Source organism: Scyliorhinus canicula, chromosome 13 (genome assembly GCF_902713615.1).
Source record: "Scyliorhinus canicula chromosome 13, sScyCan1.1, whole genome shotgun sequence".
Classification (NCBI taxonomy): Eukaryota; Metazoa; Chordata; class Chondrichthyes; order Carcharhiniformes; family Scyliorhinidae; genus Scyliorhinus; species Scyliorhinus canicula.
In genome coordinates this window covers 95,855,848-95,868,833 of record NC_052158.1, presented here as the reverse complement: position 1 = coordinate 95,868,833, position 12,986 = coordinate 95,855,848, and positions in this window count along the sequence as shown.

Genomic DNA, 12,986 nt, shown 5'->3' with positions numbered 1-12,986 from the left:
GATTTTCATTTATTTTAATTTCATCTGAATCAACATGGATATCCAGTTATTTGTTCTGCCTTGATTTTTTTTTCTGTAGCACAATACGTTTCGCTAAATTCCAATCACAGCAAGTACGAAATTCCATCAGAAGTTGTAGTTACATGCATATCAGGAACCATGTAGAACATGGATGCGTATAAATGTGACAGTTATTTTACTTACTTTGAGCATAAGTCCAATGCCTGTGGAGAGGCTGTGGTATTGTCACTGGACTAGTAATCCAGAGACCCAGAGTACTCTGGCGTTCCAGGTTCAAATCCCGCCACTCCAGATGGGGAAATTTGAATTCAATAAAAACCTGGCATTAAAAGTCTAATGATGACCATAAAACCATTGTAAATTGTCGTAAAAAACCCATCTGGTTCACTAAGGAAGGAAATGATAGAATCGTAGAATTTACCATGCAGAAGAAGGTAATTCAAGCCCTTGGAAAGAGCACCCTACTTAAGCCCCATGCCTCCACCCTATACCCTTTATACCTATAACCCAGTAACCCCACTTAACCTTTTTGGACAGTAAGGGCAATTTAGCATGGCCAATCCACCTCACCTGCACATCTTTGGACAGTGAGAGGAAACCGGAGCACCCGGAGGAATCCCACGCACACACTGGGAGAACGTGCAGACTCCACACAGACAGTGACCCAAGCCGCGAATCGAACCTGGGACCCTGGAGCTGTGAAGGAAATGTGCTAGCCACTGTGCTACCGTGCCATCCTTACCTGGTCTGTCCTATCTGTGACTCCAGACACGCAGCAATGTGGTTGACTCTCAACTGTCCCTCAAGGGCAATTATGAATGGACAATAAATGCTGGCACAGCCTGCGATGCCCATGTCCCATAAATGATTAATAAAAAATAAATAAAATATAATTTGTAAGGTCAATGCTGAAGTGTGGCATTTAATTTGGATACTGATTGCGAAGCCACTGTAAAGGTGATGTTCTGTTGGGATGTGTTGGGTCCGTGTGATTTCTTCATAATATTGCCTTTAGGGCAGCACGGTGGCGCAGTGGGTTAGCCCTGTTGCCTCACAGCGCCGCGGTCCCATGTTCAACCCGGCTCTGGGTCACTGACCGTGTGGAGTTTGCACATTGTCTGCATGGGTTTCGACCCCACAATCCAAAGATGTGCAGGGTAGGTGGATTGGTCACGCTAAATTGCCTCTTAATTGGAAAAAATGAATTGGGTACTCTAAATTAAAAAAAAAATAATATTGCCTTTAAAGCCCATTTGATATAGCGGCTTTCCAAAGATACACAAGTGGCCTGGTATGTAATGGCTTGCACAATGCTAACATTTCATTAATCTTGTATTTTCCAAAGAATGTGGAATAGTGGAGTGAACACACACATTCGAAGATTAGCTGCCATGCATATCCAAAAATGTAAAATTTATCATGGTGTGAAAAGTGTCAATATTTCTAAAAGGCTTCTTCATAACTACAATGTGAATTATCGGAATATTGTAGTTATTTAAAAAGAAAAATCTCGTCAAGAATTTATTTGGGAGCTGGTATTGAGACCCAAAGTAGGTGAACAAAAATAATCAAGTTTTGGAATTTTGTCATTGTATCAGAAGTTTCTGTTCAGATTTAAGGATGAATAACTTGACAAATAAGGAGCCGTTAATCTCAATCTGAATAAAATCGCCTTGATAGTTGAGATCATTGCACACATCCAACCATTAGCAAACTCGCTTGCCTCTGGAAATGAGAATTCAACTCAGGCCGGAAAGATGGTATTAATGGCCTTTTCTCTTCTCAAAGCTCTTTCGCAAAATTAGATCTGCCAGTGCCACTTTCGTTGCAACAAGCATGAAAACTACCTTTAAATTGAACACTAGTTAATTTAATTGATGCGGCAGAGGAACAGTGAGATGTATAGCATGTGTTCCCTTGAAATTAGGAACACAGCAAATGTTGGGAGAGGAGAGAATATTGGTCCAAAAGAGAATACTAAAATCCACTTTTCTATGTTAACAAACTTTCAGGATTGGAAACTTTCTGGGGCAATTGATTGAAACCAATGCATTGGGTTTGAAGTCCCAGAGTTTACGTAATTAAATAAAAAGGTAAGGAGGCAAGTCATTATGGAATTGACAGCATGGATAGCAAACACGAGGAAAGGTCATTTTCCGTTGTTGAGAAATCTGAACAGGAAGAGATAGATAATGAAGTGTTTTTACAGGATCCACGAGATTTTAATTACCTAGGTATTGACTTGGGAAACAGCAGAGTGAGAAGTTAATGAGGAACATACCATTTGGACATGAGGAAAATCACTTCCTCATTCAGATGTGGATCAGTCAAAATCAGCTATTTGAGATTAAATCATCCAATCTCGCTTCTGGAGTCATTGATAGAGCATCAATTTATTGGACTAGATTTAAAGAATGGAGGCCCACATCAAGCCAGAGTGTCGGCAACTCAGCCCCCACGCGGCAACCTCAGCAGCAACCTTCAAACACTGGCTGGCGTGCTTCAACAGGTATCTCAGGACAGCCACAACTACACCCACTGAGGACTAGAAGATGCAAGTTCTTCACTCGAGGGTGAGCCCAGAGATCTACACCCTCATCGAGGATGCGGACAATTTCGAGGCCGCGATGGCCCTGTTGAAAGGAAACTATATTCGCCCAGTAAACCAGGTCTATGCCCGACATCTGCTAGCGACGAGGCGACAAATCCCCGGGGAATCGCTGGGTGAATTCTACCGTGCGCGTCTGGTATTAGGTAGGATCTGTGACTGCCTGCAAGTTTCAGACAGCAACCACGCAGAACTTTTAATCTGGGACGCATTCGTTGCAGGTATGCTGTCCTCCCAAATCCGCCAGCACTTGCTGGAGAAAGAGACACTGGGCCTCAAGGAGGCACAGGCCCTTGCTAGCTCCCTGGATGTGACCTTCTGAAACGCCCGCGCGGACATCCCCGACCGCAAGGCAGCCCCTTAGGCAGCGTGGAACCCCCCGCGGCCGACCCTGATGCATCCCCCATCCCCCCACAAGGTTGTGCCGCGCGGCTACCAGGCAACCCCGGGGGGGGGCCCCGCTGTTATTTTTGCGGGCAAGCCAAGCGCCCCCGGCAGCGCTGCCCGGCCCGCTCCTCCACCTGCAAAGGGTGCATCAAAATGGGCCATTTCATGGCAGTATGGCAGGCCAGGGTGGTCCCCAGGGGTGAACCGGGACCGTCACCACAACTTTCTCCACGAGCCACGTGCGGGCCCCGGGTGCCGCCATCTTGTTCCCCAGGGACCACGTGCGACGGATGGCGGCGCCCATCTGTCGCACGTGGTCCCTGGGGAACAAGATGGCAGCACACCCCCAGCCATGTGCGACCAGTGGGCGCCACCATCTTGGCTGGAGTCTCAGGACCCCGATGCAGATGACCACACACCGCCCCAGGAAAATCTCCAACTTTTACCACAACTCGCCTCGGTGACCCTTGACCAGTCTCGGCCCCGATCGCTCTTGACCGCAACAACGACCGTGCTCATCAACGCGAAACATCTTGCCTGATCGACTGCGGGAGCACAGAGAGCCTCATACACCCCAACAAGGTAAAGCGCTGCTCCCTCCCTATACACCCAGTTAACCAAAGAATCTCCCTGGCCTCCGGGTCTCACTCTGTAGAGATCAAAGGGTTCTGCATAGCGAACCTCACGATCCAGGGAAGGGAATTAAAAAGTTTCTGGGAGACCATCCTACTGGCCCTACGGTCCAAGAATTTCCCAGTCTCCCACTGGCAGGAGGTCCTTCCTGATGCTCTCCACTCCATCTGATCACTGCTGTGTACCACGACCAACAAAACACCTCACGAACGTCTCCTTGTCTTCCCTCGGTAGTCCTCCTCCAGGACCTCGCTCCCAACCTGGCTGGCAGCTCCTGGACCCATCCTGGTCCGCAAACACGTGGGGGGGCACAAGTCGGACCCGCTGGTCAAAAGGGTACACCTCCTTCACGCTAATCCTCAGTACGCCTACATGGCGTGCCCCGACGGCCGACAGGATATGGTCTCCCTACAGGACCTGGTGCCCACTGGATCTCCACCCACACCCCCACCACCAACCCCACCCTCCCTCCCACCGGCGCACCCCACAGCCACCCCCTTCCCAGGTGGATCGGTCCTCCCACTGGTCCCATCCAGGGGTGATGAAGCTGCTGAAGAAGCCGAAGCCACGGATGCCCGAGCCAGCGCCTGCATCACCGCCAAAACTGCAATGATTGCAGAGGACGACCAGGGCTCCCGATCGACTAATTGCTTCATTTTGAATGTAAATAAAGACTGTAAATAGTTGCAACATGTCACGACGCAAAACACTGTACTAACGTATACCAGGTACCACCATAACCTTAACTTCTACCACTGTATGACGCGAGACCACCATCCCCGCCTGACTCTTTTTTTTAACAGTGGGTGAATGTGGCAGTCGGTATTAGGGGTATTACGGTACCCAGGTTGATGCTGTAAGACCATTGGTGTGGGAGGTACCTGAGACAGCAAGATCATTGGTGAAGTCTGCCTGCTGGTTCCACCCAGTAAGGCAGAGTATAAGAGCCTGTGTCTCCCTAGCAGCTGCATTCTGTGTCTGCGCTGCTGGGGGAAACATCTAGTCTAATAAAGCTTTCAATCGTGGTCCAATCTCGCTTCCGGAGTCATTCATCGAGCATCAAGGTTACAATCCAATCAGCCATGATCTTATTGAATGGAGGAGCAGGTTGGAAAGGCCGGGTGGTCTATTCCTGCTCAATATTTGTATGTTCATATGCTCATAAATATGTTTCACGATGGAGGCTATCGCTAAGCATATTTTTATGGCTCCACAAAATACATCTGCATTGGAAATATGGGGCGGGATTCTCCGACCCCACGCAGGGTCGGAGAATTGGCAGGAAGCTGCGTCATTTCCGCTCCCGCAGGTTTCGTAATTCTCCCGCCGGAAAAAAACCGGCGTTGTGCAAATCCCGCCGGCAGCCTGTGAAAACAGCTGGCGCCGGCGGGATTTCATTTTATTTGCACTGACCTGAAATCTCCGGCCCGGATGGGCCGAAGTCCCGCCGACGTGGCCACGGGTCACGTCGGCGCAAATCAGAGTTGATTTAAAACGGCGTCAACCATTGATGATGGTTGACGCCGTTCAGTGTCGGGGGTGGGTTGAGGCATTGGGGGGGGGGGGGTGGGTTGCAGCATCGGGGGAGTGGGTTGCAGCATCGGGGGAGTGGGTTGCAGCATCGGGGGAGTGGGTTGCGGCCATCGGGGGGAGGGGGTTGCGGCCATCGGGGGAGTGGGTTGCGGCCATCGGGGGAAGGGGTTGCGGCCATCGGGGGAAGGGGTTGCGGCCATCGGGGGAGGGGTTGCGGCCATCGGGGGAGGGGGTTGCGGCCATCGGGGGAGGGGGTTGCGGCCATCGGGGGAGTTGCGGCCATCGGGGGGGTTTGGGGGCAGCGGCGGGCAGAGGGGGGGGGGCGACGGATGCCCGGGGCCAACGCACCGTCGCCCCCCCCTCTGCACGCAGCTGCCCCTACCCCAACCCCCTCCCTTCACCACCCCTACCCCCTTCACCACCCCTACCCCCCTCCAACGCCGCACCCCCCCCCCCTAACGCCGCACCCCCCCCCCCTAACAGAGGAAGGAAAGGGGGGGGAGGAGGAGAGAGGGGGGGGGAGGAGGAGGAGAGGGGGGGGGGAGGATGGACGGAGAGGGGGGGAGGAGGAGGAGAGAGGGGGGAGGAGGAGGAGAGAGGGGGGGAGAGGAGGAGAGAGGGGGGAGAGGAGGATGAGGGGGGGGAGAGGAGGAGAGAGGGGGGAGAGGAGGAGAGAGGGGGGCGAGAGGAGGAGAGGGGGGGGGGAGGGAGGTAGGGGGGGGAGGGGGGTGAGTGGGTAGGGGGGGGGGGGGGTGGAGGTAGGGGTGGTGAGGGGGGGTTGAGGTAGGGGTGGTGAGGGGGGGGGGTTGGGTAGGGGCAGCGGCGTACAGAGGGGGGGCGACGGTGCGTTGGCCCCGGGCATCCGTCGCCCCCCCTCTCTGCCCGCCGCTGCCCCAAACCTCCCCCCCCCCAAATGCCGGAACACACAACCCCCCCCTCCCCCAAAATGCCGGAACACACACCCCCCCCCAACTGCCGGAAACACACACCCCCCCCCCCCACACTGCGGAACACCCCCCCCCCCCCCAACTGCCGGAACACCCCCCCCCCACAGCTGCCGGAACACCCCCCCCCCCCCAAATGCCGGAACACACCACCCCCCCCCCCCAAATGCCGGAACACCCCCCCCCCCCCCCCCCCCCCCCCCCCCAAACTGCCGGAACCCCCCCCCCCCCCCCCCCCAAAACTGCCGGAACACACCCCCCCCCCCCCAAACTGCCGGAACACACACCCCCCCCCCAAACTGCCGGAACACACACCCCCCCCCTCAAACTGCCGGAACACACCCCCCCCCCCCCCAAACTGCCGGGTCTGTCTCTCTCTCTCCTCCTCATCCTCCAAAAGACGCCGGGTCTCACCACTTCCGCAGCTGGAGAAACTGACGCGTATCGCGTCAGTCAGCTGCTAGCCCCTCCGGGAACGGAGAATAGCGGCCTTAAAGAAGGCCCCGGCGCCGGAGTGATTAACACCGATTTTTTCGCAGGCAACCCCGCGTTACGAAGGGCTACGGAGAATCCCGCCCATGGGGTGGGATTCTCTAAGCCTCCGCGCCAAAATTGCGTTTGACGGGGGGACCAGAGAATGGGCATTCGCGCGGGAATCATAACGGACGCTGCTGAAGCGATTATCTGGTCCCTGGAGAATCGCCGTGAATCACGCGCACGCGGTCTACGTGGCGCAGAGAGGGGATCGGCATGGGTAGGGGGCCATTGACAGAGGCCCCTCCACGATTCTCTAAGTGTAACTGGCCGAATTCCCGACGGCGTGGTTCTGACCACATATCAGCCGTCGAGTACCTCGGGTGGCAGCTGCAAACTCAGTCCACGGCCGTCTCGTGGGGTACAGAGGGATACTTCACTGGGGGGGCCTCATGGACAGACGGGCGGCAATGATCCGTCGACGCACGCAATCTCGGGGGGACCTGCTTCTTGTATCAAAGTCCGCGGTTCGCGTCCGCCATGGCACATGGGGCAGCCGCCGCCGTGCGCATGCACGGACTCACAGACACCAGAGCTGAGAGAAGCACCCCGGGGTCCTGCTAGCCCCCTGCAGGTTGGAGAATCACTCAGGACTTTCTTAAGGAAAGTCCAGAGTGAAACGCCGGCGTTTTGACGCTGGCGTGGGGACATAGCCCCATTTTTGGAGATTCCAGCCCATGCTTTTTACTCTTGATTCAACAACAGTAAATTTTTCAGGAGAAGTACAAAGAAGAACATTACAATATTATAAGGTCTGATTAAGAAAGTGTATGTATAGGTCTGGACTATATTATTTGGAGTAAAAGGACTAAAAAGATATATTGAAGCAGTAAGCAAGATTTAATAAAATAGGTAATGTCTCAGTAAAACAGGAAATAGAGCAGAGAAAAAAAGGTGAATTATACTTCTTTGCCAGCACAAAGATCATGGCCAGGATTATCGGAACCTCTGCGCCGAAATCGCGCTCGGCATGGGGGCGGAGAATGGGGCGTCGAATCCGCGATCGAGTCCAATGCTGGAACGCCAACCTCCGGCGACTAGAGCATCGGCGGCAGTCGCGCGCACGGTCAGCGCAGCGCCGGTCGGGGACCGTTGAAAGAGGCCCCCGTGGCGATTCTCCGCGGTCGACATGCTGAGTTCCCGCCGGCGTGGTTCACGTATGGTTCCACCAGGCGGGAGCTCGGCATCGCGGCTGCGGTGGCCATCCTGTTGCGGGGCGGGGGGATCCAATGGACACAGGGAGAACGTGCAGACTTCACACAGACAGTGACCCAAGCTGGGAATCGAACCTTGGTCCCTGGCGCTGTGAAGCAACAGTGTTAACCACTGTGCTACCATGTCGTCCAGTCTACTTGTGTTGTAGGGAATAAAAGAAGACCAAAAGTGGGATTTTCCATTGGCGGGATTCTCCGCCCCACCGGCAGCGCACCCATGCCCACGGGTTTCCTGACGGTGTGGAGTAGCCTACAATGAGAAACCCCATTGACCGGCTGCAGGAACAGAGAATCCCTCATGCCAGCGTGGAATGTGCCGGAAAACAGCTCTGGCGGGACAGAGAATAGTACCACTCATATCTTAAAGCATTATCTACTCAATCACATACCTTCAAAATGGAGACCTGGGGCTGGATTTTATGGGGGAGAATGGGTGTGGAGGGGAGAGATAGTGGGAGGGTTGCTCGTCCATACGGAAGAAAGTCAGTTGGCAGCTGATGCACTTGAAAGCAGCCCACTCCACTGTCATAATGGTGGGCTAGGCGAAGAAAGAGTGGGCCTCCACCCATCAGTGAGAGCAAGTCCTGCAATCGCGAGCTGTCAGCCAACTCAAACAGTCCCAACAGCACCAAAACTTGGTAATGGGCGTTGCTGGAACTGCAATCGGGCCCACTAGAAAGGCTGGATGCTGGGGCAATTAAGTAGGGAGTGGAGGGATCGGGCAGCCTAGGGGATTGGGGTGGGATGCAAGGAGGAGGAGGGAGGGCTAGTTTTAAACATCAGTTGGGAAAGGATAAATGGTGAAATCACATATTCGGGGAGAGCCTCGATGTGCAGGGCACCCCCAAGTGATACGCCACCCCTTTCCTGCCTTCTTTCAACTTGGACTCAAAAAGCTGATGCCCACTCCCACCCGCCTGCCCCCGACAGCTGTATTGCGACATGGGTGGCATAATGCTCAAATGGTTCGGTTTCAAGCTCAATTGACTGTTAATTATTTATTTTAAAATGGCAGTGAGGCTACTGATTTCAGTAGCCGACCCACCATATAATGGGGAACAGCTTAGAGTTGGGTTGGATGTTGGGGAGCTGGGCACGTCTCTTTTATGTGCTCTCATGCCATAGAGTAAGTAAAATCCGGCTCTTGGGTTTTAACTCACCTGTGTTCTACGCAGTGTAGAGTTGACAAGTTTTGTTTCCCGTCATGTCGGGAGAACTGTTCAGTTAAGTACAGCAGATACAGTAAGATTGTAGGTTGGGGAAGGTGGCGGATGGTGCTGGATTGAGGGAAGGTAAAGGTTGATCAAGGATGATCTTGATGGGGGAGAAAATTCAATCCAGGGAAGTCCATTGAAGGAGGCGTCAGTCCAGGGGTGGAGAGGGTTGTTATCAGTGAAAGGCGAATGTTGGGAGTCAAACAGGGCCAGGCTGCCAATTCTGGAGTCCCATGGAAGGGAAGGTTTGGGGGCTTGGGACAGGGGTAAATTAAAGGCTTTGAAAGGGAATTGGAGCCTGCTTGGGAGGTCAAGTTGGGTGCCCAGTCACATGCATAGCCTAAGCAGCAAGCTAGTTCCAGCAAATAGTAATGGTTGGATCTGGTATCTCTCACTTGAGTTTATTTGTTGAGTTTTCCAAAATATTGCTGTCTATTGGTGAAGTTGAAAAGTTGAATAACAATGAAGCACACAGGCCGCTGACAGCAACAGTAACTGGCCCTCTCTCCCATTCTGTTAAATCCAATGGTAGGGGAGTGGTTGGGATTCTTATTTATTTATTTTTTGTCTGAACTGAATTACACTTGAGAAGGCAGTGGTGAGAAAACATCTTGAACCGCTGCAGTGCACACGTGACATAGATCCACCCACGGTGCTGCTAGAGAACGAGTTCCAGAATTTTCACGCAGACACAGTGAAGGAGCAGCGATATATATCCAAGTTGAGATGGTGTGCAGTTTGGAGAGGGACATGCAGATGATGCTGTTTCCATGCATCTGATGCAATTCTTTTCCAGGTACTAGAGGTTGCAGATTTAGAAGGTGCTGTCAAAGAAACCTTGGTGAGCTCCTGCAGTACATCTTGGAGATGATGCACGCTGTTGCCAGTGTATCAATAGTGGACGGAACGAATGTTTATGTTAGTGGATGGTGGATGTGGTGAAAATCAAGTCGGCTACTTTGTTTTGAATGCGGTTGACTTGAGGGTTGTTGGAACTGCACGCGTTCAGGTAAGGGAAGGTATTCCATTACATTCCTGGCCTGTGATATGACGGTGGTGGACAGGATTTAGAAAGTCAGGAGGTGGCGTACTCACCACAGAATTGTCAACTTCTGAACTACTCTTGTAGCCACGATATTTATATGGATAGTCCAGCTAGGTTTCTGGACAATGCTGACTCCCAAGACAATGATGGATGGGAGACTCAGCAATGGTAAAGCTGTTGAACATCAAAGGGGTGCGTTTAGATTCTCTCTTGGAAATGGTCATTGCCTGATGCTTGTGTGGTATTAATTGCTAGTTATCAGCCCAAGCATGTATATTGCATGGGTCCTGCTTCATCAATTCATGGCCTATCATCATCGGCTGTTTCATTAATGACCTTCCCTCCAACATTAGGTCGGAAGTGGGGATGAGAACTGATGATTTCACAGTGTTTAGAACCATTCATAACACCTCAGATACTGAAGCATTCCATGACGAGCTGAAGATTATATCCCTCGGACATAATCCTGAGGATCTCCTGCAGCAACTGAGATAATTGGCCTTCAACAACAGTTCCTCGTTGTTGTCAGGGCAGCACAGTGGCACAGTGGTTAGCACTGCTGTCTCATAGCACCAGGGACCCGTGTTCAATTCTGACCTTGCGTGACTGTGTGAAATCTGCACATTGTCTGCGTGGGTTTCTTCCGGGTGTTCCAGTTTTCTCCTACAGTCCAAAGATGTGCGGGTCAGGTGGACTGGCCATTATTCCCCTTAGTTCAAAGGTTAGGTGGGGTTGAGGCGGAGTGGGCCGAGGAAGGGTGCTCTTTCAGAGGGTCAGTGCAGACTCAACGGGCTGAATGGCCTCCTTCTGCACTGTGGGATTCTATGATTTCTTTGTGCCTGCTGTGATGCCAACCAGTTGAGAGTTTCTCCTGATTCCCAATAACATCAGTTTTGCTAGAGCTCTTTGATACCTTAATGTCAAGGGCAGTGACACTCACCTCACCTCTTGAGCTCAGTTCTTTTGATCAGTTTGGATCATAATTGTAATGAGGTCAGGAACCAAGTAGCCCTGGCTGAATCCAAGCTGAGCATTAGTGAGCAGGTTACTGCTGTCATTTGATAACATTGTCAATGACACCGACCATCTTTTTGTTGATAATCGAGAGTAGACTGATGAGATAATAATTGGTTAGATTGAACTTCAATTTTAGGTAAAAGTAAATTACTGCAGATGTTGCAAACTGAAACAAAACCAGAAAATGCTGGACGATCTCAGCAGGTCTGGCAGCATTTTTGCAGAGAGAAGGGAGCTAAGGTTTGGATAACTCTTTATCAAAGCTGGAGAGAACTGGAAATAGCGTCAGATTTATGTTGCTGTTGGGGGGTGGGGTATGGAGAAGTGGAGCTGGATAGGGGGCCAGCGATAGGTGGCGATTGACAAAGATGATGTGGACAGAAAGACAAAGGGAATGTAAATGGAGCTTGAATTTGAGGTATGCCTGCTGCTCCTGGCATGTTGTCCTACACTCATCATTGAAAGAAAACAAACATTTTTTAAAATTGACTTTTAAACTTGATCAAAATTAAAATCAAGTTCTATGCATTTGTTATGGACAGTCGATGGTCTCAATCTCAATTGTTGAGGCTAAATCAGTTCAAATGATCCAAAATTGTCCCTGACAAAATTTCTGGGAGGTCAAATCTTATTGACGGTAATATATAATTTATTAATAATTGACACTTATTGATAGTTCCTAATCATATTGATTAATAGTTTCTCATTTAAACTTATTTGTGTAATGTATTTTTGTTGCCTTTTCTTGAAGCAGTAAGACTAGAGCTGTTCTATTGACAATCTCTTGAAGTGGACGTCACTGATCTCAGCAATAAATTGTCCGCAACTTGTACCATACAACAGTTCTTCATTGATGAAAATCGTTTCGAGTCGATTTGGTCTACCATGACCCGTTAGTTCAAATGAAGATATTTGAGTATTTATGTTTTACAACCATCATAAACCCAAGTAGACATAAATTAAAATATAAATATTGTTCAAGGTTACATCATGGGGGAAAAATACAATTTTATTATTATAACTGATCTTAAGATTCAATAGATTAATCAGTTTGAAATAATATTGACTCAGATGCAGAAGAGTTATTTATCTCTCAAATATGCACCATTCCTTATCACAAATGTGATGCAAATTGGATATCTTTATTTTGGTGAAATTCATGGAGCTTTCTTCTACACAGATGGGAAGAACAGCATTGTAAGCTTCAAAATTATATAAAATATGACAAACATTCAAAAGTGACCAATTTAAAAATCACATACTACTTCACTACATATTGCATTATAACATGTCATTTTCAAGAAAAGCCTTAATTGGGTTTGCACAGCTAATCAGCGGGATAGTAAAAATCCTGAAAAGGTAGACATGATGCTGACTGTCATGTGTTTCCCTCCACAACTGTTAATGAGTCCAAGCCAAATTTCATCTGTATTTGTGAGAGGCAAGCTCAGAGATGCAGAAGCTGCATTATACAGGGCAACAGAAGAATTAAGAATGTTGTCACCATTCATAAAAAAGCCAACTCTCAACTTCCTATCCGCAAATAATACATTGAGTAGGTGCCACTAATCTTTGCAATACGTGTTCCTGAACTTGAGTTATGCAGCTGCTCTTTATTAAAGAAGGTCTGATGTAAAACGTGTGATCGATCTGCAAAATACCTTTTCTCTCCTTATTCTTGGGAATCCATTTCTTCGGAAGAATTAAGGACCTCAGTTTTATCTTCTGAATCATGCTCTTCCTGGAACGGTTTGCTGTCAGCAATTGTATTTTGTGTGCCTTCGTAATTTTTGTCACCTTTTTCCTTCTCCAAAGTATAAGGATTATCCTTTTGAC